The 26,350-nt window shown below is 43.1% G+C and overlaps 1 protein-coding gene across 1 annotated transcript in view; it reads right to left on the reverse strand.

Annotated features, from left to right (window-relative positions):
• Nucleotides 1-25,687, reverse strand: part of LOC123744734 (protein TANC2) — a 229,658-nt gene extending 203,971 nt beyond the window's left edge. Inside the window, exon 1 of the mRNA XM_045724545.1 lies at nucleotides 25,014-25,687. The gene's annotated coding sequence lies outside the window, so the exon portion shown is untranslated. The remainder of the gene's footprint in view (nucleotides 1-25,013) is intronic.
• Between the last annotated feature and the right edge of the window lie 663 nt (nucleotides 25,688-26,350).

Raw genomic sequence — 26,350 nt, forward strand, 5'->3', positions numbered from 1 at the left:
TTTCAGAATACAAGCCTGAAACAATTTCTAAATATTGTTGACATCTAGTGGAAGCCATAGGAAGTGCAATTTGAGTCCTAAGTCAGTGGATACTATAATGGCATTCAATAGAAAACTACAAAAATAAAAAATCCCCACTTCCTGGATGGATTTTTCTCAGGTTTTTGCCTGCCATATCAGTTATGTTATACTCAGGCATTATTTTAACAGTTTTGGAAACGTGTGAGTGTGTTCTATCCAAATCTACCAACTATATGCATATCCTAGCTTCTGGGCCTGAGTAGCAGGCAGTTTACTTTGGGCACGGCTTTTCATCCAGAGGTGAAAATAGTGCCCCCTACCCTAGTGAGGTTAAACAATGCAACTTCATATAAATGTTTACATACCCTACATTACTCATTTCATATATACTGTACTCTATACCATCTACTGCATCTTGCCATCTTGATGTAATGTATCACTAGCCACTTTAAACAATGCCCCTTTTATATGTTTACATACCCTACATTACTCATCTCATATGTATACACTGTAATCTATACCATCTACTGCATCTTGCCATCTTGATGTAATGTATCACTGCCACTTTAAACAATGCCACTTTTATATGTTTACATACCCTACATTACTCATCTCATATGTATACTGCTCAAAAAAATAAAGGGAACACTTAAACAACACAATGTAACTCCAAGTCAATCACACTTCTGTGAAATCAAACTGTCCACTTAGGAAGCAACACTGATTGACAATACATTTCACATGCTGTTCTGAAAATGGAATAGACAACAGGTGGAAATTATAGGCAATAAGCAAGACACCCCCAATAAAGGAGTGGTTCTGCAGGGGGTGACCACAGACCACTTCTCAGTTCCTATGCTTCCTGGCTGATGTTTTGGTCACTTTTGAATGCTGGCGGTGCTTTCACTCTAGTGGTAGCATGAGACGGTGTCTACAACCCACACAAGTGGCTCAGGTAGTGCAGCTCATCCAGGATGGCACATCAATGCGAGCTGTGGCAAGAAGGTTTGCTGTGTCTGTCAGCGTAGTGTCCAGAGCATGGAGGCGCTACCAGGAGACAGGCCAGTACATCAGGAGACGTGGAGGAGGCCGTAGGAGGGCAACAACCCAGCAGCAGGACCGCTACCTCCGCCTTTGTGCAAGGAGGAGAAGGAGGAGCACTGCCAGAGCCCAGCAAAATGACCTCCAGCAGGCCACAAATGTGCATGTGTCTGCTCAAACGGTCAGAAACAGACTCCACGAGGCTGGTATGAGGGTCCGACGTCCACAGGTGGGGGTTGTGCTTACAGCCCAACACCAAGATTGGCAAATTCGCCACTTGCGCCCTGTGCTCTTCACAGATGAAAGCAGGTTCACACTGAGCACGTGACAGACGTGACAGAGTCTGGAGACGCCGTGGAGAACGTTCTGCTGCCTGCAACATCCTCCAGCATGACCAGTTTGGCGGTGGGTCAGTCATTGTGTGGGGTGGCATTTCTTTGGGGGGCCGCACAGCCCTCCATGTGCTCACCAGCGGTAGCCTGACTGTCATTAGGTACCGAGATGAGATCCTCAGACCCCTTGTGAGACCATATGCTGGTGCGGTTGGCCCTGGGTTCCTCCTAATGCAAGACAAGGCTAGACCTCATGTGGTTGGAGTGTGTCAGCAGTTCCTGCAAGAGGAATGCATTGATGCTATGGACTGGCCCGCCCGTTCTCCAGACCTGAATCCAATTGAGCACATCTGGAACATCATGTCTCGCTCCATCCACCAACGCCACGTTGCACCGCAGACTGTCCAGGAGTTGGCGGATGCTTTAGTCCAGGTCTGGGAGGAGATCCCTCAGGAGACCATCCGCCACCTCATCAGGAGCATGCCCAGGCATTGTAGGGAGGTCATACAGGCACGTGGAGGCCACACACACTACTGAGCCTCATTTTGACTTGTTTTAAGGACATTACATCAAAGTTGGATCAGCCTATTGTGTGGTTTTCCACTTTAATTTTGAGTGTGACTCCAAATCCAGACCTCCATGGGTTGATAAATTGGATTTCCATTGATTATTTTTGTGTGATTTTGTTGTCAGCACATTCAACTATGTAAAGAAAAAAGAATTTAATAAGATTATTTCTTTCATTCAGATCTAGGATGTGTTGTTTAAGTGTTCCCTTTATTTTTTTGAGCAGTGTATATATTGTACTCTATACCATCTACTGCATCTTGCCTATGCCGTTCTATTCCATCACTCATTCATATTTTTTTTATGTACATATTCTTATTCATTCCTTTACACTTGTGTGTATAAGGTAATTGTTGTGAAGTTTTTAGGTTAGATTACTCGTTGGATATTACTGCATTGTCGGAACTAGAAGCACAAGCATTTCGCTACACTCGCATTAACATCTGCTAACAATGTGTATGTGACAAATAAAATTTGATTTGATTTGAATTTGATTTGGTCTACCACTTTGTGGCTGAGCCGTTGTTGCTCCTAGACGTTTCCACTTCACAATAACAGCACTTACAGTTGACCGGGGCAGCTATTGCAGGGCAGAAATTTTATGAACTGACTTGTTGGAAAGGTGGCATCCTATGACGGTGCCACGTTGAAAGTCACAGATCTCTTCAGTAAGGCCATTCTACTGCCAATGTTTGTCTACGGAGATTGCATGGCTGTGTGTTCGATTTTATACACTTGTCAGCAACGGGTGTGGCTGAAATAGCCAAATCCACTAATTTGAAGAGATGTCCACATACTTTTGTATATATAGTGTATCTTAAAGACGTGTTTTTTTGGTAAGAGAATGACAGGACACTAGGCAAATAATTTCTCCAAAACTAAATAGAAGTGTTGATATTAGTTGGCAGGGGTCTTTACTTCAACATTATTGTGTTTTGATATATTTCTAATACCTTAAGAATTTTTCTGGTGGATGTTTTCTAAGACCCCTTTTCTATATGTTTGACCAGAAATCAAAGCCTTAGATTATTCCTAACTTTTAGAATAAAACATTTTTGAAAAAGGTTATATGTGCCTTAATTTCTCCAAAATATAGACTTTTGACACCAAATTTGATATGCTCCTATGAACTTCAAATGTTTGTGGTCATGGGACCTTTTACATGGAAATGCCCTATACATACTGACAACGACAGCTCTCTTTTTAGTCACCTCTATAACGCTGTATGATTACATTCTGACTGAGACAACTGCAGTACAACTTGATACACTATAATTCTTTATCAGATGCTTTAAGACTTACTGTAGGTCCCTGGTAATGTGCCCAACAGAAAGCAGAGAGGTGAAATAACTAAGCCCTGCCCTGTCAATGTAAATATAGGAGTGCTACTGCACTGGGAGGTCAGGGGTCAGCGGTTGCTCCTGACCCTGGGGGAGAGGGAAGTAGGCGGGAGGGCGAGCAAAGTTTTTCCCACTCTGCTGTCCCTGCAGACTGGGAAACAGAGAAGAGAGACAGAGGAGGTGTCCCATAGGCGTCCCTGGGCTCTGGTCAAGAGTAATGGACTAAATAAGGAATAGATTGCCATTTGGGATGCAGCCAGTCAAAGTCAGAGCTCTCAGCCCTGATGAATTCACAGTCTGTTATTTATCTGCCGTCGGCAGCTGGGGCCGGCACACACAGTATATGCAGCTGCTTAATTGGCTAACAGCGATCCCAGGTCCCCCAGAAGAGGCTTTGGAGCAGCAGATTGATTGGCTACGGCCGCATAACTCCTCTTTGTTTACACAACAACCACCTGGATGCATGGCCATCTACTTTAGAATCAGACAGAATCAGAGAGCTCTGTCATGTAGACAGCCACACATAGGCACAGATACAAACAGACACCCACACACAACTGCACACTCACAATTACACACTCACAATTACACACTCAGGCTTGTCCAGAAGAAATATGAATTACATTTCATTACATCAGGATGCAGCAACAGAGGCCCTGCTCCAATCACATGAGTCTCTGACTGACTGGAAATATAACTGCTACCACTGGTTGTCTATTTTAGGGATATGGCTACAGTGTACTGTGCTGCAGACTCTACTGAGAGCAGTGCAGCAGCAGAGAGGTGAGGTCTGGCTGTCTGAAGGAATTAGGGGACTAGGCTGGCAGCCTCTCCAGATGTCTGCACTGTGCCGTAGCAGAGAGGTGACGTCTGGCTGTCTGAAGGAATTAGGGGACTGGGCTGGCAGCCTCTCCAGATGTCTGCACTGTGCCGTAGCAGAGAGGTGACGTCTGGCTGTCTGAAGGAATTAGGGGACTGGGCTGGCAGCCTCTCCAGATGTCTGCACTGTGCCGTAGCAGAGAGGTGACGTCTGGCTGTCTGAAGGAATTAGGGGACTGGGCTGGCAGCCTCTCCAGATGTCTGCACTGTGCCGTAGCAGAGAGGTGACGTCTGGCTGTCTGAAGGAATTAGGGGACTGGGCTGGCAGCCTCTCCAGATGTCTGCACTGTGCCGTAGCAGAGAGGTGACGTCTGGCTGTCTGAAGGAATTAGGGGACTGGGCTGGCAGCCTCTCCAGATGTCTGCAGGGTCAGTCTTACGGTGATGATAGAACAGTGTATGCAGCCTGAGGCAAGGAACAGAGCACAAGCTTTTTGGGCAACTTTCTCAAATCATGAATCATGAGAGGGACAGGAGGACAGGGGGCTGAGAGGGACAGGAGGACAGGGGGATTAGAGGGACAGGAGGACAGGGGGATGAGAGGGACGGGAGGCTGAGCGGGACAAGAGGACAGGGGGCTGAGAGGGACAGGAGGACAGGGGGCTGAGAGGGACAGGAGGCTGAGAGGGACAAGAGGACAGGGGGCTGAGAGGGACAGGAGGACAGGGGGCTGAGAGGGACAGGAGGACAGGGGGCTGAGAGGGACAGGAGGACAGGGGGCTGAGAGGGACAGGAGGACAGGGGGCTGAGAGGGACAGGAGGCTGAGAGGGACAAGAGGACAGTGAGGAGGAGTGGAGGGGACAGGGGGCTGAGAGGGACAGGAGGACAGGGGGCTTAGAGGGACAGGAGGCTGAGAGGGACAAGAGGACAGTGAGGAGGATTGGAGGGGACAGGGGGCTGAGAGGGACAGGAGGACAGGGGGCTTAGAGGGACAGGAGGCTGAGAGGGACAAGAGGACAGTGAGGAGGAGTGGAGGGGACAGGTCGCTGAGAGGGACAGGAGGACAGGGGGCTGAGAGGGACAGGAGGACAGGGGGCTTAGAGGGACAGGAGGCTGAGAGGGACAAGAGGACAGTGAGGAGGAGTGGAGGGGACAGGGGGCTGAGAGGGACAGGAGGACAGGGGGCTTAGAGGGACAGGAGGACAGGGGGCTTAGAGGGACAGGAGGACAGGGGGGCTAAGAGAGGGACAGGAGGCTGAGAGGGACAAGAGGACAGTGAGGAGGAGTGGAGGGGACAGGGGGCTGAGAGGGACAGGAGGACAGGGGGCTTAGAGGGACAGGAGGCTGAGAGGGACAAGAGGACAGTGAGGAGGAGTGGAGGGGACAGGGGGCTGAGAGGGACAGGAGGACAGGGGGCTTAGAGGGACAGGAGGCTGAGAGGGACAAGAGGACAGTGAGGAGGAGTGGAGGGGACAGGGGGCTGAGAGGGACAGGAGGACAGGGGGCTGAGAGGGACAGGAGGACAGGGGGCTTAGAGGGACAGGAGGCTGAGAGGGACAAGAGGACAGTGAGGAGGAGTGGAGGGGACAGGGGGCTGAGAGGGACAGGAGGACAGGGGGCTTAGAGGGACAGGAGGACAGGGGGCTTAGAGGGACAGGAGGACAGGGGGCTTAGAGGGACAGGAGACTGAGGCTATGAACGGAGCACTGGACACGTCAGGCCAGGCATGAGGCATCATCAAGATATGCAGTACGCCACTCATACTCAATCAGGCAACGCTGCATGATGCATTTTACTGAGCTCTACTGCAGTATACAATCCTTACCCACATACTGTAGAAATACTAGCCTTAGTTAGTCTAGCATTAGAGGAACTATGATCGTATTTGTAATTTGTAAACAGTAATTATGTTTGTATGGCTTCAGCTGTGTTTCAGAATGAAACACTGGCAGATTCATTAAATTAAATCATTAAATGATTAATTAAATGATCACGAATATCCTACCAACGGGACATCAAAAACTGTAATATCCTATGTTTCACGGAATCGTTGCTGAATGATGACATGGATATTCAGAATGAAACACAGAAGTGCTTTGATCATGTGTCCTAATATTTGGTTGTACTGATGGATTCTCCCTTTAAGGCTACAGAGCCTGGTCCTTTGAAGAAAGATAAGCAGCATATGTTCTCATACAAAACCAGTCTGATGTCAGTCGCTGTCTCACAACTACTGAAACTTCACCACCGGTCAAAAGCTTTAAAACACCTATTTATTCAAGGGTTTTTCTTTATTTTTTACTATTTTCTACAATGTAGAATAATGGTGAAGACATCAAAACTATGAAATAACATATATGGAATCAAGTAGCAAGTAGCACAACAGAGCAAGAGGACAAGTACCGACACCTCACTAGTCCTCAACTGGCAGCTTCATTAAATAGTACCCGCAAAACACCAGTCTCAACGTCAACAGTGAAGAGGTGACTGGGATGCTGGCCTTCTAGGCAGAGTTCCAGTGTCTGTGTTCTTTTGCCCATCTTAATCTTTTCTTTTTATTGGCCAGTCTGAGATATGGCTTTTTCTTTGCAACTCTGCCTAGAAGGCCAGCATATCGGAGTCGCCTCTTCACTGTTGACGTTGAGACTGGTGTTTTGCGGGTACTATTTAATGAATCTGCCAGTTGAGGACTTGTGATGCATCTGTTTCTCAAACTAGACATTCTCGGCTAAAATGGCGCCGGAAGAAATGGCAGCAGTTTTACGGGCGCCCAACCAATTGTGCTATTATGTGGGTTTTTTCACTATATTTGTAAATTATTTTGAACATAACATTTCTGCAACCGTATCTTACGGCAGAAAAGAGCTTCTGGATATCAGGACAGCGATCACTCACCTCAGATTAGACAAAGATTTTTTCAACAACAAGCAAGACTCACATGATTTTCTCCAAACACCCGGCAGGGCCGACATCCCAGTTATTCGCAAGAGGAAGCGACGCAGGTACAGAGGACGAAGAGCCGGATGCCTCGTCAGGACCGCAGAAGGCGAGTAGGAAAGCTGCCGTTACCGTCAAAATTACTCGCCAACGTGCAATCATTGGACAATAAATTAGACGATTTACAATCACGAATATCCTACCAACCGGACATCAAAAACTGTAATATCCTATGTTTCACGGAATCGTGGCTGAATGACGACATGGATATTCAGCTAGCGGGATATACGCTGCACCGGCAGGATGGAACAGCACACTCCGGTAAGACGAGGGGGGGGTGGTCTGTGCATATTTGTAAACAACAGCTGGTGCACGAAATCTAAGGAAGTCTCTAGAATCTGCTCGCCTGAAGTAGAGTATATTGTGATAAATTGCAGGCCACACTACTTGCCTAGAGAGTTCTCAGCTATACTTTTCGTGGCTGTTTACTTACCAACACAAACAGATGCTGGCACTAAGACCGCACTCAGTCAGCTGTATAAGGAAATAAGCAAACAGGAAACCACTCACCCAGAGGCAGCGCTCCTAGTGGCCAGAGATTTTAATGCAGGGAAACTTAAATCAGTTCTACCAAATCTCTATCAACATGTTAAATGTGCAACCTCTGTGTGTGGAGCACCTGTACTCCACACACAGAGACGCGTACAAAGCTCTCCCTCGCCCTCCATTTGGTAAATCCGACCACAACGCTGTCCTCCAGATTCCTGCTTACAAGCAAAAATGAAAGCAGGAAGAACCAGTGACTCGGTCTATAAGAAAGTGGTCAGATGAAGCAGATGCTAAACTACTGTTTTGCTATCACAGACTGGAACATGTTCCAGGATTCATCCGATAACATTGAGGAATACACCACATCAGTCACTGGCTTTATCAATAAGTGCATCGAGGACGTCATCCCCACAGTGACTGTACGTACATACCCCAACCAGAAGCCATGGATTACAGGCAACATTCGCACTGAGCTAAAGGGTAGAGTTGCCGCTTCAAGGTGCAGGACTCTAACCCGGAAGCTTATAAGAAATCCTGCTATGCCCTGCGACGAACCATCAAACAGGCAAAGCATTAATACAGAGCTAAGATTGAATCATACTACACCGGCTCCAACGCTCGTCAGATGTGGCAGGGCTTGCAAACTATTACAGACTACAAAGGGAAGCACAGCCACGAGTTGCCCAGTGACACGAGCCTACCAGATGAGCTAAATCACTTCTATGCTCGCTTCGAGGCAAGCAACACTGAGGTATGCATGAGCGCATCAGCTGTTCCGGAAGACGGTGTGATCATGCTCTCCGTAGCCAAATTACACAAGGCTGCGATGCCAGATGGATTTACGGGACGTGTGCTCCGAGCATGTGCTGACCAACTGGCAGGTGTCTTCACTGACATTTTCAACATGTCCCTGATTTAGTCTGTAATACCAACATGTGTCAAGCAGACCACCATAGTCTCTGTGCCCAAGAACACAAAGGCAACCTGCCGAAATGACTACCGACCCATAGCACTCACGTCTGTAACCATGAAGTGCTTTGAAAGGCTGGGAATGGCTCACATCAACACCATTACCCCAAAAACCCTAGACCCACTCCAATATGCATACCGCCCAAACAGATCCACAGATGATGCAATCTCTATTGCACTCCACACTGCCCTTTCCCACCTGGACAAAAGGAACACCTATGTGAGAATGCTATTCATTGACTACAGCTCAGCGTTCAACACCATAGTACCCTCAAAGCTCATCAATAAGCTAAGGAACCTGGGACTAAACACCTCCCTCTGCAATTGGATGCTGGACTTCCTGACGGGCCGCCCCCAGGTGGTGAGGGTAGGTAACAACACATCTGGCACGCTGATCCTCAACACTGGAGCTCCCCAGGGGTGCGTGCTCAGTCCCCTCCTGTACTCCCTGTTCACCCACGACTGCATGGCCAGGCACGACTCCAACACCATCATTAAGTTTGCAGACGACACAACAGTGGTAGGCCTTATCACCGACAACGATGAGACAGCATATAGGGAGGAGGTCAGAGACCTGGCCGGGGGGTGCCAGAATAACAACCTATCCCTCAACGTAACCAAGACTAAAGAGATGATTGTGGACTACAGGAAAAGGAGCACCGAGCACGCCCCCGTTCTCATCGACGGGGCTGTAGTGGAGCAGGTTGAGAGCTTCAAGTTCCTTGGTGTCCACATCAACAACAAACTAGAATGGTCCAAACACACCAAGACAGTCGTGAAGACGGCACGACAAAGCCTATTCCCCCTCAGGAAACTAAAACGATTTGGCATGGGTCCTGAGATCCTCAAAAGGTTCTACAGCTGCAACATCGAGAGCATCCTGACTGGTTGCATCACTGCCTGGTACGGCAACTGCTCGGCCTCCGACCGCAAGGCACTTCAGAGGGTAGTGTGTACAGCCCAGTACATCACTGGGGCAAAGCTGCCTGCCATCCAGGACCTCTACACCAGGCGGTGTCAGAGGAAGGCCCTAAAAATTGTCAAAGACCCCAGCCACCCCAGTCATAGACAGTTCTCTCTACTACCGCACGGCAAGCGGTACCGGAGTGCCACGTCTAGGACAAAAAGTCTTCTCAACAGTTTTTACCCCGAAGCCATAAGACTCCTGAACAGGTAACTAAATGGTTACCCGGACTATTTGCATTGTGTGCCCCCCCCCCCAAACCCTCTTTTACGCTGCTGCTACTCTCTGTTTGTCTTATATGCATAGTCACTTTAACTATACATTCATGTACATACTACCTCAATTGGCCCGACCAACCAGTGCTCCCGCACATTGGCTAACCGGGCTATCTGCATGTGTCCCACCACCCGCCAACCCCTCTTTTTACGCTACTGCTACTCTGTTCATCATATAGTTACTTTAACCATACCTACATGTACATACTTCCTCAATAAGCCTGACTAACCGGTGTCTGTATATAGCCTTGCTACTCTTATTTTCAAATGTCTTTTTACTGTTGTTTTATTTCTTTACTTACCTACACACACACACACACACACACACACACACACACACACACACACACACACACACACACACACACACACACACACACACACACACACACACACACACACACCTTTTTTTGCACTATTGTTTAGAGCATGTAAGTAAGCGTTTCACTGTAAGGTCTACACCTGTTGTATTAGGAGCGCGTGACAAATAAACTTTGATTTGATAATGTACTTGTCCTCTTGCTCAGTTGTGCACCGGGGCCTCCCACTCCTCTTTCTATTCTGGTTAGAGCCAGTTTGCGCTGTTCTGTGAAGGTAGTAGTACAAAGCGTTGTAAGAGATCTTCAGTTTTTTGGCAATTTCTCCCATGGACTAGCCTTCATTTCTCAGAACAAGAATAGTTTGACGAGTTTCAGAAGAAAATGCTGTGTTTCTGGCCATTTTGAGCGTGTAATCGAAACCACAAATCCTGATGCTCAAGATACTCAACTAGTCTAAAGAAGGACAGTTTTATTGCTTCTTTAATCAGCACAAGTTTTCAGCTGTGCTAACATAATTGCAAAAGGGTTTTCTAATGGTCAATTAGCCTTTTAAAATTATACATTTGCATTAGCTTACACAACGTGCCATTGGAACACAGGAGTGATGATTGATGATAATGGGCCTCTGTACGCCTATGTAGATATTCCATAAAAAAATCTGCCGTTTTCAGCTACAATAGTAATTTGCAACATGAACAATGTCTACACTGTATTTCTGATTAGAGGTCGACCGATTATGATTTTCCAACGCCGATACCGATTATTGGAGGACCAAAAATGCCGATACTGATTAATCGGCCGGTTTATTATATATATATATATATATATATATTTGTAATAATAACAATTACAACAATCAATACTGAATGAACACTTTTATTTTAACTTAATATAATACATAAATAACATCTATTTAGTCTCAAATAAATAACGAAACATGTTCAATTTGGTTTAAATAATGCAAAAACACAGTGTTGGAGAAGAAAGTAAAAGTGCAATATGTGCCATGTAAAAAAGCTAACGTTTAAATTCTTTGCTCAGAACATGAGAACATATGAAAGCTGGTTGTTCAATATTCCCAGTTCTTCAATATTCCCAGTTAAGAAGTTTTACGATGTAGTTATTATAGGAATTATGACGCATTGACTATTTCTCTCTATACCATTTGTATTTCATATACCTTTGACTATTGGATGTTCTTATAGGCATTTTATTATTGCCAGCCTAATCTCGGGAGCTGATAGGCTTGAAGTCATAAACAGCGCTGTGCTTCAAGCATTGCTAAGAGCTGCTGGCAAACACAGTATAGTGCTGTTTGAATGAATGCTTACGAGCCTGCTGCTGCCTACCACCGCTCAGTCAGACTGTTCAATCAAATATCAAGTCATAGACTTAATTATAATATAATGAACACAGATATACGAGCCTTTGGTCATTAATATGGTAAAATCTGGAAACTATCATTTCGAAAACAAAACGTTTATTCTTTCAGTGAAATACGGAACCGATCCAAATTTTATCAAACGGGTGGCAACCTTAAGTATAAATATTGCTGTTACATTGCACAACCTTCAATGTTAAGTCATAAATATGTAAAATTCTGGCAAATTAATAACAGTCACGTAGTTTGCAACGAGCCAGGCGGCCCAAACTGTTGCATATACCCCGACTCTGCTTGCACTGACAGCAAGTGATTTCCCTAGGTAATATTTTTTTACCTTTATTTATACAAGTATTTCTCATTGAGATAACATCTCTTTTCCAAGAGAGACCTGATCGAATAGCAGCAGGGGGAACAACGTTTCAGACAAAACAACTTACATACACTAACATAACATTAGACAAAACTATAAACACACATACAGTACAGCAAAAACATTTTACGTTAAAAACACGAAAGTCTTAACTAAAACCAGCTGGCCTAAAAACAATTACACTCATCTATGATATATACATCGATCAAGTGTTTAAACTCCACCAACAAAACTAGATCATCAAATTTGTTCATGTTCAGGAGAGAATTCCAGGACCCCGGAGCTAAGTAACTAAAACTATTTCTACCATGACCTGTTCTAATTTTTGGTATATTGCCTGCTAACATGAATTTCTTTTAACTAAATACGTAGGTTTAAAAAAAATACACTTCTGTGTACTGAATTTAAGAAAGGCATTGATGTTTATGGTTAGGTACATTTGTTCACCGATTGTGGTTTCCTCGCGAACGTGATTTTGTTAAATCATCACCCGTTTGGCGAAGTTGAAGTAGGCTGTTATTCAATGATAAATTAACAGGTACCGCATTGATTATATGCAACGCAGGACAAGCTAGTTAACCAAGTAATATCGTCAACCATATGTAGTTACCTGGTGATTATGTGAAGATTGATTGTTTTTATAAGATAAGTTAAATGCTAGCAAGCAACTTACCTTGGCTCCATGCAGCCAAAAGGTCCTTTTGACGCTGCACTCGCGTAATAGGTGGTCAGCCTGCTACGCAGTTTCCTCGTGGATTGCAATGTAATCGGCCATAATCGGCATCCAAAAAGGCAGATTACCGATTGTTACGAAAACCTGAAATCGTCCCTTATTAAATCGGCTACGCCGATTAATCGGTCGTCCTCTATTTCTGATCAATTCGATGTTATTTGAAATGGACAAAAAAATTGCTTTTCTTTCAAAAACAAGGACATTTCTAAGTGACCCCAAACTTTTGAACGGTAGTGTATATTGGGAGTATTATTATTATTTCACTGTGTAATTCCGACCCACTGTAATTCCAGTGGGTCAAAAGTTTACATACACTAAGTTCACTGTGCCTTTAAACAGCTTGGAAAATTCCAGAAAATGATGTCATGGCTTTAGAAGCTTCTGATAGGCTAATTGACATCATTTGAGTCAATTGGAGGTGTACCTGTGGATGTATTTCAAGGCCTACCTTCAAACTCAGTGCCTATTTGCTTGACATCATGGGAAAATCAAAAGATATCAGCCAAGACCTCAGAAAAAAAATTGTAGACCTCCACAAGTCTGGTTCATCCTTGGGAGCAATTCCCAAACGCCTGAAGGTACCACGTTCATCTGTACAAACAATAGTACGCAAGTATAAACACCATGGGACCACGCAGCCGTCATACCACTCAGGAAGGAGACGCGTTCTGTCTCCTAGAGATTAACGTACTTTGGTGCGAAAAGTGCAAATCAATCCCAGAACAACAGCAAAGACAAGACAAGACATCAGTCAGGAAGTTAAAGCTTGGTCGCAAATGGGTCTTCCAAATGGACAATGACCCCAAGCAAGTTGTGCAAGTTGTAGCAAAATGGATTAAGAACAACAAAGTCAAGGTATTGGAGTGGCCATCACAAAGCCCTGACCTCAATCCTATTGAAAATGTGTGAGCAGAACTGAAAAAGCACGTGCGAGCAAGGAGGCCTATAAACCTGACTCAGTTACACCAGCTCTGTCAGGAGGAATGGGCCAAAATTCACCCAACTTATTCTGGGAAGCTTGTGGAAGGCTACCCAAAACATTTGACCCAAGTTAAACAATTTAAAGGCAATGCTACCAAATACTAATTGAGTGTATGTAAACTTCTTACCCACTGGGAATGTGATGAAAGAAATAAAAGCTGAAATAAATCATTCTCTCTACTATTATTCTGACATTTCACATTCTTAAAATAAAGTGGTGATCCTAACTGACCTAAGACAGAGCATTTTTACTAGGATTAAATGTCAGGAATTGTTAAAACCTGAGTTTAAATGTATTTGGCTCAGCTGTATGTAAACTTCCGACTTCAACTGTATACTGTAGCTAAAAAAGTAATACTAAGTGTATGTTGTGTAGTAAGCTGTTTGTAGCCCATGTGCCTCACCCTAATAATTTGGTCTGTTAACCCCTCTGAATTTTAACTAAACATGCCAATGTGCTGCACATGTAGCCTATAACCTGTTTTTTAGAAATGTCATCATCTAATATTGTCTTAGCTGTCATTGTCAGCTTATATGCCCCCTTTATTTATCCTTCCATTCTGACTTGATGTACAGGGAAAATACTGTAAGAGCAGCCCATGTTCTGCATTCTGTCACTGTACATTTCAAAAGTGCTGAACGCATAGTTATATTGACTACGTCCGTCTTACTGTTGCTCGCTCATAAGTGTCTTAAAAAAATCGGAATGCCTCTCATCCGCTCATCGTTCCCTTATGCCATAGTGTGTACATCTCAATTGTCAGTAGAAACCACATTTGTTTAAACAAGCCAGCCATGTTTTTTAAAAAGGTTGAATTAATTGTTTCGCTGCCAGACAAGGCTCCGCTGATAGCCAGGTATGGCGGTGTTAAGGATTCACTCCATCGTGCTGGAAAGAAAGCTCTGCTGTTGGGACAGCTTTATGTAGGCCCCAACAGTTTGTGGGCACAGCTTGTCGCCGTTATAGTGCAATTAATGTATTGTTTAGTGTTGTGTAGTGTCTTTGCTGGCATGCATCTAAACATTTTTGGGGGAGTTTGCCCTACCAAGATTTGCATGCTAAAATCGCCATTGCATAAGGCTCCTAAAGTTGCCGGTAATAGGCTACACCAGGGTCAGCAACCTTTTCCATTTGGAGTGCCTATTTATCTTACCATTTCTACTGATCTGTGTGCCAGTTATGGTTTTCATATGCACATTTGCATGGGACAGTTTCATTTCATTTATAATAAAGTCTTCATATCTCAAAATCAATGTCATGTGGTTACTCAAAATTCAATACAATACAAATCTAAAAGTAACTTCTATTACCATTGCCAATATGTAAAAATAGCCTTCATAAACCAACAAATAAAAAAATGTCAGCATGCAGGTAGAAAATATCCTGATAAAAATAAATATCCTATAAAATACATTGGCTACACATGGCCTGTCTGCAAGGCACTTGTATCAACTATTAACCTGGTCAGCCCAAACTCGTGATAGAAAACTTGCAACATTGTATGAAATATTCTGGGCCCTCAGAGTTTCATGCGCCAGTGAGCTCCGGACAGACAGAGCTGTAGGATATTTGTACAAGGGATAAGAAGTAATTTTATGATGTTTATGATATTTTATGATGTTTCCTTCGGATCAGAGCATCACATTTATTTCCCCTTTCATGCTGAGGGGTTATCGAAAGAGAGAGCTGGAAAGAATTTTCAAATAGGCAACGTTGAGGAACTATTGTCCTTCTCAATGGATGTTAAAACATACTTTGTTTACTTGCTGTTTGAGGCGAAGAAAAAAATACTTTGAGAAGCTCCACCATTATGGTGAGCTAAGACAATCAGAAATAGTATCAGATTTCCAAATGGGCACATTTATAGACCTACATTTGTGTGCAGGCCAGGTAGTCTAGATCTACTTCTATGCCTAATAAGATGCATTTCTTTACTGAATATTGACAAGAGCGCTCCAAACAAAAGACAATAAATGGACAACTCGTAAATGGTATGAAATAAACCAAAACTTCTCTCACAAAAAAAAAACAGGTACTTTCACACTAATTTATGGTAAATAAAGCGACTTCAATGGCTCATTTCTCTAAACAGTGAGAAAAAACAGCACCAGATTCACAAAAAATACATTACAATAAAGAAGCAATACTCCAAACTGCATCTTTATAAACATAGAGAACTGATACTGTATACTGGTTGTTGGGGTGGGATTGGCGTGGGGAGTCTGTGGGTGGCTTTTGACCATTTTATTGGATTCCTCATGTCTTACTCAATGGTAGGAAAAGTTTGGTTCAAATCGGATGTTGGGTAATATATTGGTGTAATATTACGCACATCCTATGAATTAAAAGGGCCAATTTTGGTGCAATCTATTAGCTTTTTTAATTTGATCTCTGAGAAATTGTCAACAAAATAATGTTTCAGGAATGCTAATCTTACGTTTCTAACTACAGAAACTATTTCAGAACAATCTGAGATTGTGGGTGTCATGGCTTGCTGAAATGACATGGAATGACCCGTCTCCAACTCCCGGCAGCACAGCTGACAAAGGAGAAGACAGCCCACCGCAGCCAGCCCACAAACTGCTTTGACAGACACACAACCCACAGCAGCCTTTGACAGACACACAGCTCAGAGGCTGAGCAAAAAGGCCTTGTTGTTTATCTCTGTTAGAATCTCTATGGGTGTGTCCCAAATAGCATCATATTCCCTATATAGTGCACTACTTTGACCAGAGCCCCATTAGCCCTGGTCGAAAATAGTGTACTATATAGGGAATAGGTGCCAATTGGGATGTACCCAGGATCCCTATAAAAGGACGACTAAGGAGCTGTAAGGACACTTCATCTGCAGCACCGTATTTACAGAATCAAAGCAGAATGTATGAATGTGTGTGGCAAAGCCTGTGGAGAATCCTTAGCGCATTAAAGGAGTTCAGCTCAGTGTCTAATCCACACAGGGCTATCATATCAGAAATCAGATCTTTAACATTTTCCACCATGGATGTTCTGTCTGATATGTTTCCTATGGGGAGAGGTGATTTCTGCTGCCTAATATACATGTATTGCGGTAGTACTATTCCGCTTGCCTGGCTTGCATTAAATAGATTGCTTTTGCATACAAATTTAGTTATTCGTCAGGGAGGGTGGATTTGCACAACAACAAAAAATACATAAAAAATTCCCTCGCAAAACAAATGAGGCTTCTACACTAAAGATTCAACACCCATCCCACCCAAAAATGTAACTATAAAGCACCCATCTGAGATTATTTCCATGACAACCGACCGTTCTTTCTCTATGATTTCCATGACTGCTCTTCCTGATTAAAGGCGCATAAAGAGTTGCCATTTACCTCAGAGCTGAGGGAAATGAATCACAATACCCCAGATAATGACACCTTTAATACCTCGCCAGGAAAACGCCTCACATTTTCACTGCTGATAACATTCAGAGAGAGACAGAAAGAGAAAGAGACAGGGAGAGCAGAGAGCATGGGAGAGAGAGTCTGCGTCCCAAATAACACCCTGCTCCTTACATAGTGCAATGCTTTTGCCATTTGGAATGCATCCAGAGAGGGACACCCACAGCCTTTAGGAAAAAAAATTGCTATCTAGAAGCTAACATGCTGACCACACCGCTAACGTCGCATGCGTGAGTGTTGCAAAATAAATGTACATATACATGTTATTCAATCAGTGACGCTAGCCGCGCTGCAAGTCCCGCCTCTCCCATCTCCTCATTGGTTTTTAGGAGCATATAACCACGTGCCATCTCCTCATTGGTTTTTAGGAGCATGTACCCACGTGGGTGATTGAAAGATGAACTGAGGTTCACACTCCAGTCCAGTTGGTGATAATAATGCACTTTAAAGTTGGTTGCCAACCACAATACAAAGTCCAAAGAAGAAGAAGAAGCATGAAGGAGGAGAGATTACCAGAAACAAACTCCGCTTACCCTTTTATCTGTGGATTAATTATCAGAGTAGAGGACCTTGTGCATTTCAGGTAAAATAACAACACAATGTTTATATCCGAGGAAAATTAGCTAGCAACAGCAAGCTAGCTAGCTAAATTGCCATAAATGTTTAATGCTTTTCGACCTGTCCCCAAATGAATATAGTTGGTTCAGAGTTCGTTTTGATATTTCAACCCACAAAGGGTTCTACATGGAACCAAAAAGAGTTCTAAATGGAACCAAAAAGGGTTCTACCTGGAACCAAAAAGGGTTATCCTACGGGGACAGCCGAAGAACCCTTTTGGAACACTTTTTTTTAAGAGTGCACCCGCAGCTCTCCTCTCCGGCTGGTGGCTGATAAAATGCAGCAGTCTCAAACCTGACAGAGCAATATTATTACACTTCTTGTGTCGGCAGAAATCCCTAAATCCATTCTAACCACTCCAAGTAAGACCTACTACTGGTGAAGCATAAAATATCCACAAGTACCCTGTTGTGTAGCAAAGCTACTGTAGATTCCAATGCCCGGCAGCAAATAGTCACAGTTCTTGTGTAGTTTGATCCAGAAAGGGGGGCAATTCAATTGTAATGCAATTACACTGAGACTCAAATTTTTCACTTCAAAATGTATACCAAACAAAAGAAATTCAAAGCATAACAAACCATAGAACTCTATGCACAAGGACTACTTTCAACAAGTTCCACTGAAAATGTGTTAAACACATTTACAGAAAGAACTGTGCAGATACAAAGTTTAGTAAGAGAATAAAACTGAAGGAGATTTTACACTGATTTTGTTACTAAACTTTGCATCTGCACCGATTTTCCAGTATTTACTGTGTAAATTGTTCAAAGTAGTAATTGTGCAGAGTAAACTTTGAAATCAGTGGTTTTTGTTTGGCATATATTTTGAAGTAAAAAAACTGTGTCAAAGCATAATTCTGTTCCAGTGGAATTGCCCAAGGGTGACCAAGAATGACGTTACATGTGACTGAATAGGATTTTTGAAACGATATAAACTGATTTACTGTTGTATCTTAAAACAAATCTGTCCATTCCAACCTCACGGTTCCATCCATGACCTGTCTGTGGGATGGTGTCTGGCTGGGTCGGTGGAAACTAAGGCCTTGACACTCCTGGTGGACAAAGATAACGCAGTGAAATGACAGTTAAACACTAGACAGCAGAAAACATGACCTCATAATGGAAACCAATCCTCAAAACACCCTCACTGTCTCCAGCATACTAAAATCACAGATGTGAGTGTGGGATGGAGAGGGGGTGAGAGAGGTACAAAAATAGAGAGAGACAAATAGAGAGAGAGAGACGAAATAGAAAGAAACCGAGAGAGATGGGTCCAACATGTGAAATTCATAGGAGCACATCAAATTGGGTGTCAAATGAAAGCTAAGAGTCTATATTTTTGAGTAATTAAGGCATATATACATTTTTCAACAATTTTCCATCCCTTATTCCATAATGTTGAATAAGCAAAGGCTTTGATATCTGGTCAAACAGATGGAAAAGAGGTCTTCTACAACATCTACCAGAAAAAGTTAAAAGGTATTAGAAATACATCAAAACACAATAATGTTGAAGTAAAGACCCCTGCCGACTAATATCAACACTATTTAGTTTTGCCTTCTGTAAGTTTAAGAAACATTGCCTTGTGCCTGGGATTCAGCTACCAAAAACCCACATACTGCATCTTGAAGATATAAGTAATAAGTAAAGGTAAACCTATCAATTAGTTGTAGTGTTTTTACTGATATCAAGTTTGTTTATCTCCCGAGTGGTGCAGGGGTTTAAGGGACTGCATCACAGTGCTTGAGGTGTCACTCCAGACCCGGGTTCGATCCCAGGCTGTGTCGCAACCGGCTGTGACCAGGAGACCCATGAGGCGGTGCACAATTGTCCAGGTTAGAGGAGGGTTTGGCTGGCCGGGATTTCCTTGTCCAATTGCACTCTAGCGACTCCTTGTGGCGGGCCAGGCGCCTGCAAGCTGACCTACAGTTGCCAGCTGGACAGTGTTTCCTCCGACACATTGGTGCGGCTGGCTTCCGGGTTAAGTGAGCAGTGTGTCAAGAAGCAGTGCGGCTTGGCAGGGTCGTGTTTTGGAGGATGCACAGCTCTTGACCTTCGCCTCTCCCGAGTCCGTAGGGGAGTTGCAGCGATGGGACAAGACTGTAACTACCAATTGGATATCATGAAATTGGGGAGAAAAAGGGATAAAAGTTTTTTTAAGTTAGTTTATGAATTAAGTGATCAAAACTTGTAATTCTGTTTGTAACGGAAATACCAAAAAAAAATCAGTAACGGAATTACTGCAATTGAATTGGCTACAATGGGAAAATCATAATTGTCACAAACTGCCGTTGGGTCATCTGCTACTGTCATCCCTTCCACTGACATACTGTTATGTTCAGCTCATAGGGTCTCCTGCTACTGTCCTCCCTTCTACTGGCATACTGTTATGTTCAGCTCATAGGGTCACCTGCTACTGTCCTCCCTTCTACTAATATACTGTTATGTTCAGCTCATAGGGTCTCCTGCTACTGTCCTCCCTTCTACTGGCATACTGTTATGTTCAGCTCATAGGGTCTCCTGCTACTGTCCTCCCTTCTACTGACATACTGTTATGTTCAGCTCATAGGGTCTCCTGCTACTGTCCTCCCTTCTACTGACATACTGCTATGTTCAGCTCATAGGGTCACCTGCTACTGTCCTCCCTTCTACTGGCATACTGTTATGTTCAGTTCATAAGAGTTTTTTATGGCTATGTTTGGACAGTACAGTTCAGTACCACACACTAGAGTAAAGTACAGTATAATGTACTGTATTATACAACGGGTGGGTCTAATCCTGAATGCTGATTGGTTAAAACCGCATTCCAGCTGGTGTCTATTCCACAAGTTACCACCAGCTAAATCTATGACGTTAAAATACCTATTTTCTCTGTTCCATCTGATTGTGCAATCCACTGTCTCACCAGCCCAGCCAGGCAATTTATAAACTTGATCTAGACATTATCTCACAGCTCTTTTTTAATAACATTTAGTTTTCAACAGTGGAGATTTGTATAAACCTTGCTGTCTGTTTTAATATTCAAATTCGATTTCCAGCTGTCCCATAGTAATGAACATGTGGGAGTCGGGACGAGACAGACAGGCAGGCAGCGTTTCTCAGCCAGTCGAAATCATGAATCCGCTGGCATCCTTTTTATGGATAAATACAAATAAATGTCAATTGAAAAAAGCTAGCAAGCAAGGGATAAGAAAGTTGCCAGCCAGTATTTGCTTGGAACATTTAGAACGAATGGCTGGGTCACGTCCATAGATACAGAACAAAAAGACTAAACGACTGGGTCGCGTCTCTGGCAACCGAACCGATAGAACAAACGACCAGCCGGCTTGGGTAGCAACCCTAGATTTGTGTCGGGACTATATATTGTGGAAAGATTAAATAGTATGAATAAATTCATCATAATAATGTTTTTAATAAAAATATGTAAATCATTATTTGAATATGTTGGTAACCCGTTCAATAAAAGTGATAATGCCCTTGAAGCCAACAATATTGGCACATTTCGTCTCGGACCTAACAACACCCGTGCCAATATATCCTCCAAACACCGGCTTCTCAGGCATTATCACTTAATTGTACTGTACTGAACATATCTACTGTACTCTACTCTACTGAACTAAAAATATGTACTGTACTCTACTGAACATATCTACTCTACTGAACATATCTACTCTACTCTACTGAACATATCTGAAGGTACAATCTCTGCCTTCCCGGCGGGCCAGGAGAGCAAATCAAGTGCACTATGGTCCTACTGCTGGCCAATTGGATGGCTCAGAATACTGTCTGCAGTACTGTAGCAGGCATAAAATAAAGCTTAAGCAAAGTTGATACTGTGAGAATACAAAACGTTTAAAGAGATGCTGTTTTTATGAATGAGTTCATGTTTAAGTTCTTTCTCAGCACTGGCAACAATTCGTATTCAACACTATTATTTTTCCAGTCAGATAAACACTCCAAACAGCCTACCCGACCGGCCGGAGGCGTCCGCATGGTCCTAAACCACACCGTAGCCTCGTTTTGTATCACATTTCAATTATAAAATTGGGGGAGGAGCAAAAATGCAATTTCAAAATGTGGGGGGACATGTTCCCAGTGAAAGTTGCGCCCCTGATTATAAGCCATAAAATGCACATTCTTCTCATTTCCACTCAGCGCTACAACAAGCAGTGCAGCAGTAATGAATGAGTAGGAAAGTGTATCTATAGGCTTGCATTGTTGTTATTATTAACGGCTTGGGTCTTTTTTAATATCGAGGAATATTTAACTTTCTCTGTTCATAGGAGTAACAAAATGAATTTGTGCATGAGGCAGAAATAATGCGTTGCCAGACTCGAGTTTCCCCATTAGTTTTTTGGTCAGTGTCAGAAAGGGAAAAGTGGAGGGATGTTGAGAAGCGGACCCTCAGTCTGCTGCTCTCTCCCTCCACTGTGACTGACCATCAGATGCAGGCACCATCAGCCCAGTAAAATAAACAGCAAATATTTCAAATGTATGCTCAATCAGCTGTGCCTCACAAGTAGTACAACAACAGATTTATTACTGGTGTGATCATATAGCCTACCTCAAATTTTGAAATATAATTAAAAAATATGGTCCGAACAACAATTCAAGCAAAGCCAATATGGGGTGATAATGTATTGGGCCTATAGCTTTCTGCACAAACCTCAGAAATTGGTTGATGTTGCATAGGCTTACGGTTTTTAAGTCATGTACAATAAAAAAAATCTGAGTGGTAGATCTTGAATTAGAGCTTGAATTTTGACTCAAAGTGATCTTGACTCAGAAAAGGTTGGTACCACTGTTCTATAGTTTTCCCTGTTAACAATATCAACGTTTCCCTTTATTGTGATTGAGTCGACGCAATATTAGCCACTTTCAATGCAACATACCGAAACAAAACAAACTATGCAAGAGCTTTTGCAAGCATCGGAGTAGAATTCTATTGCATTGACACACAGTAATTTATTTAACCTTTATTTAACTAGGCAAGTCAGTTAAGAACAAATTCTTATTTTCAATGACGGCCTAGGAACAGTGGGTTAACTGCCTTGTTCAGGGGCAGAACAACAGATTTGTACCTTTTCAGCTCGGGGATTTGATCTTGCAACCTTTCGGTTACTAGTCCAACGCTCTAAGCACTAGGCTACGCTGCCACTGCCGCCCTAAGCCCATACTCTACACATACCGGAGCGGCATAAACAATCAGAGCTGATGTAGGCCTGTATGCAAATAGACCTTTGTCATACATGGTTCTGTGCCATTTGCTTTGAACTGTACTGTGTTTACAGCATTAGCGGTAGTGAGATGTGCTTGTTTTGAGATTAAAGCCAGAGCTGCATGTAGCAACATGTGCACATTTTGTTCATATCCTTTGCTAGTTAGTGAGTTAATAGCCCAGTTATAGATCATTTATAGCCAGCAATAGGGGAGTGATTGCTTCTTACAAGAGCATAAAACGTGTACATTTCTAGGCATCTTTGAAAAGCCAGTCAGGTTAAGAGCTTTTTTTTGTTTTAAAGGAGCAGTGTTGTATTTTGATCCTGGCTTGAATAATCTAAGTAGCCAATAGGCAGAGGGTAGCATAATTTGTCTGATTCTCTGTAATAATGGGATGGGAATAATAATGCATTTCATTTTGTAAAGTAGTTTCTCGTATCAAACACGACAACATTTTCAGTCACCTCCTTGTCCGAAGGACAAGTGGATAAACAGGTTAATGTCAAGACCTGCATGTTTTTTTCAAAAGTCTCATGGAATGTAGGCCTACATTGAGCACCACACATTGGCTGCTATTGTAGGCTGAATGATAGAACAGCTATTTCCATGTTAAAATGTTATGGGATGCATTTTCCCCATTGTTTTTTATGGTAGGCCACTCTGGTATGCCTACATTATGATCAAATAGCCACAGTAGCCTACTTGGCCACTGTTAAAATGTTGACTTAAATCGGGTACAGCCTCAGTGTAAATGCATGGTGAAGTTGCACAGAATATTTACAACGTTGAAGTTTGCGCTCAGCAGACCTGAAATTTGTTCAGTGACTAAATTGTTTTGAGGGAACATTGGTTGCAGACGATAGTATTTTTCAGTGACTAAATTGTTTTGAGGGAACATTGGTTGCAGACGATAGTATTTTTCAGTGACAAGTTTCTGGCAGCTTTCTTCCATTACACAAAGGTGTTCGGAAACATGCTAGATAGCTAATTAACACAGGTCGTCCCTCTGTCTTCCGTCTGTCTTCAGTAAACATGTACTGTAACATAGAGATATGGCCATGTGGGAACACTAACCCTATAAAGAAAGGTGTTTTAACGTTTTGTTTTCTAGAAAATGTATACTCAATAATATGAAAGATAAGGTCCTTATGCTTCCAAAACCGTAACGCAAGTGTTGTATGTTAATGTTCAGACCAAGAGTCAGGGCTCTTAACAAAGAACACTAAGGTGACATACTAAAAAACATACAGAAGACCCCTTCGTCCAATGACTCTTATGTGTAATGTAATGGAACTGAGAGTCATGATCAAGGGCTATGTTGAACCATCATTAGCACATAAGACCCTGTCAGGAGGAACCAACCAGATGTCAGATAAGAGACAGAATAAGGTAGGTACTGGGCTGAAGCCACACAGCAAGAAAAAACAGCTCTTTACTATGAACTAGTGACATTATCATTGACAGCTGTTTACCATGAACTAGTGACATTATCCTGAACAGCGCTCTACCATGAACTAGTGGCATTATCCTGGACAGCTCTTTACCATGAACTAGTGAAATTATCCTGGACAGCTCTTTACCATGAACTAGTGAAATTATCCTGGACAGCTCTTTACCATGAACTAGTGAAATTATCCTAGACAGCTCTTTACCATGAACTAGTGACATTATCCTGGACAGCTCTTTACCATGAACTAGTGACATTATCCTGGACAGCTCATTACCATGAACTAGTGACATTATCCTGGACAGCTCATTACCATGAACTAGTGACATTATCCTGGACAGCTCTTTACCTTGAACTAGTGACATTATCCTGGACAGCTCTTTACCATGGTGGGTGTGTATCGTATATGCATGCACACTAAAGTGTTTTATGGCTTATAGTCAAGTACAGAGACAAACAAAAGGCTTGTTACTTTAAAAAATATATATAGAGAATATATATAGAACAATTGCTTTTTGTAGGAGGTGGGGACTGGGGAGGGTGGCTACAGCGTTGACAGTTGGCTATTTGGATCAGGCGGGAGATATCGATCATGCATGTGTCTGTTTTTAAATGGGATTTCTCACACATGGCATGCAGCTTAATTAATGTCAAGCCTACTGCCTAAATAAAGACATAACCTACAGTATCCTTACCTATCCTTACCTTGCTTAACTTTGTCTCTCCAGCCTGACACTAGCCAGTTCGCATCAGTTGCAGCAAATACCCGTAGCCGGTTTCTTTGAGATCCTCAAGCGAAATTGCTAGCTACAGTTGACGTTATCAATAGTCCACTACCGTCACAGAGCGAATAAATAGTCTACACCGTCTAGCCAAATATATTAAACTGATATGTCTATCGACTTTCTATTTCCAATAAAAATTCACCCATAATATAAGAAAGGATATACAGATAAACAAAAACAAAAAAGAACACTCTACTTGTTCATGCAGCGCGCGACACTGCGTAGTTACCTATTTCATCGCCGCCGGTAATTTAACCCCAGGAAATATATCAAGTGTAGGACTGGACCGATTCATAAGAAAAAGTCATATGATCCACAGCCGCAGTACGTATGGAGCGCTAGCACGCCTACCGGTGCAACCTCTGACTGGCAGCGGGCAGTGCACAGCGCGGTAGAAGACGATGCATAAATCATGAAAATGGGAGGCACTAATGTCTAAACCGATCATAATAATTATTCAAGAGGAGACAAGGTCAATGTCAATCAAATCTTTAGTTCATTCCCCCACGGCCAAGGCATTTGACATTTGATGTAAGGCAATTATGCTATAAAAATGTGAGGTCTGCAGGCGACTCATTCTGGAGACTGCAGATTTTGTAGGTCTATTCTCTTAGGGGAAGAAAGGTCAACAGATTGATCATGTCTGCTTTAGAGGATCTATACAACATTACTTAATGAATACTATTGTCTTAAAAAAAAAGGTGCATACCACATACATGCGAAATGTAAATTTTATTCAAATGATTATTTGATTGTCATTTCAAATGTGATCTGTAGCCTTGGTGTAAACTGGTGCATGTATCGTCATACAATGTCTCTGTGCTGCAGCCTACTATATTACAGCAGGAAAGCTGAGGCTAAAGGACGGCAGTGAGAAATGCCCCCTCCAGCTGTGTGCCAAGCCCAGGGCTGCTGGTTTCAGTGCGTGGGGTTTTGACAGAATCTTAGTCACAAATGGCACCCTATTCTCTACATAGTGCACTTATTTTGGCCAGAGCCCTATGTAGTGCACCATAAAGGGTATAGGGAGCATGGCATTTGGGAAGCATCCAGTGAGGGGCAAGAGGAGAGATTAATGAGGGTTAAGTTTGATGTGAAGCGATCAGCAGAGTCATGTAGAGCTGAGGCAGTGTTACGCCAGAGAGAGAGTTCTGGCCCTTGGATCCACTGTTAATCCACTGATACTCCATCACCTCTCTTTGACAGCATCCCAAATGGCCCCCTCTTCCCTATTTAGTGCACTGCTTTTGACCAGAG

This window comes from Salmo salar, chromosome ssa01 (assembly GCF_905237065.1).
Source record: "Salmo salar chromosome ssa01, Ssal_v3.1, whole genome shotgun sequence".
NCBI lineage: Eukaryota > Metazoa > Chordata > Actinopteri > Salmoniformes > Salmonidae > Salmo > Salmo salar.